This window comes from Seriola lalandi, unplaced genomic scaffold (genome assembly GCF_002814215.2).
Source record: "Seriola lalandi dorsalis isolate HSWRI2012SDOR001 ecotype SW California unplaced genomic scaffold, Sedor1 jcf7180002005625, whole genome shotgun sequence".
NCBI lineage: Eukaryota > Metazoa > Chordata > Actinopteri > Carangiformes > Carangidae > Seriola > Seriola lalandi.
The window spans coordinates 1-1,327 of NW_019476279.1; the positions used below are offsets into that span (position 1 = coordinate 1).

A 1,327-nucleotide genomic window follows, 5' to 3' on the forward strand; every position below is an offset into this window, starting at 1 on the left:
CCTGCATCTCTCATTTCAACGTTTTTAATTAGCAGCAATTGTTCAGTAATCTCCAGTCTCTCCTTCAGAGAAGGTTGATGAATGTTCACCCCAAACTGGCTACTAAAAACAATAATAGTGATAGATTTTCCTTCTGGTTGCAGGAGATCCCACTGAACCTGTGTAATATTGGCATTTTCTTTTGCTGCGATCAATTGGCATGGCAGGGTGACATCATGCCCGAGGTATCCAGTCACTTCAGGCCAGACATTGACTCCTTGTGCCTCCAGAACTGAAAAACATAAGTTGATATGATGTGCAGTCTTGTTGAACTGTTTGTATTCTCAGTCTCTAAACTGTGTTGGTAAATTGTGTTAAAGCTGAATTTTCACAACTGAGGTTAAAAAAACAGTGATCCTAAATTATTTAAAATCAATCTTAGCCAGCTATGATTATTCTACACAAATAACCTATATATAAATCTGCACTGTAATCAGGCATTCAAAAAAATTGCAAATGTTTAAAACACTTCATCTTACCTGGGAGTAATGTGATGTAAATCAACTTCAGTGGCAGAAAAGGGGATTTGCCGCAAGTTTTCATTGTTCACAACTACAAGTGTTGAAGAAAATAAGAAAAGTACCTCACAATACAATACAGCAGTCTTCAATTTAGGAAGTTGCTCTGGTACATTACTGTTAGAAAGTGAGTGAGACTAAGTTAAAATAGCAACTAGCCTCAAGTGCCAGCTTTAGAAACTACCACCATTTTTGTTTATCAGCTTTCTCATCAACATGCAGGAAACTTGCAGAGTTACAGAGTTGACAGTTTCTGGTTCTGCTGTTCGAAAACGGAGAAAATGTTTCAAGATTTATGACGATGTGAGGCAAACCCAGTGAAGAAAAAAATACATTTCTAAACAGGAACATAGTCTGAACTGGTCATCAGCAACTCGTGATATATGCTGCAACAACGCTGCAAAAACAGGAATGACTGAGACACTACAGATAAACCAGTGCTGTGAAGTGCCATCATCTACGTACCTGAACATCCAAACCCATCAACATCTCATAGAAGTGTGTAGCTACACATCTGTGTAACCAAATACATTAATTAAACTGTCCACTTAAGCAGGAAAGAGGCAGATGCACGACCGCGACAGGAGACAGTTATTTTCCATCTTTCAGCGCTGTAACCAGGAATAAAACTATGTCAAAACTATTACAAGCCGTTCGCTTCTCTCTTGACTGTTCAAGCCTGATTTCCAATTCAACGTTCAGCAGCCGGCATGATTTCAGATGGTCGGTGTAACACGCAGCATCCACCAGTGAAACACTGACCTCAAGTG

The 1,327-nt window shown here is 39.3% G+C and overlaps 1 long non-coding RNA gene across 1 annotated transcript; it reads right to left on the reverse strand.

Annotated features, from left to right (window-relative positions):
• Nucleotides 1-21: 21 nt before the first annotated feature.
• On the reverse strand, nt 22-1,241 carry LOC111670202 (uncharacterized). Its single transcript, XR_002761843.2, has 3 exons — nt 1,023-1,241; nt 519-591; nt 22-271 (listed from the first exon to the last, which is right to left on the reverse strand). It is a non-coding gene; the product is annotated as an uncharacterized LOC111670202 (long non-coding RNA).
• Nucleotides 1,242-1,327: the final 86 nt, after the last annotated feature.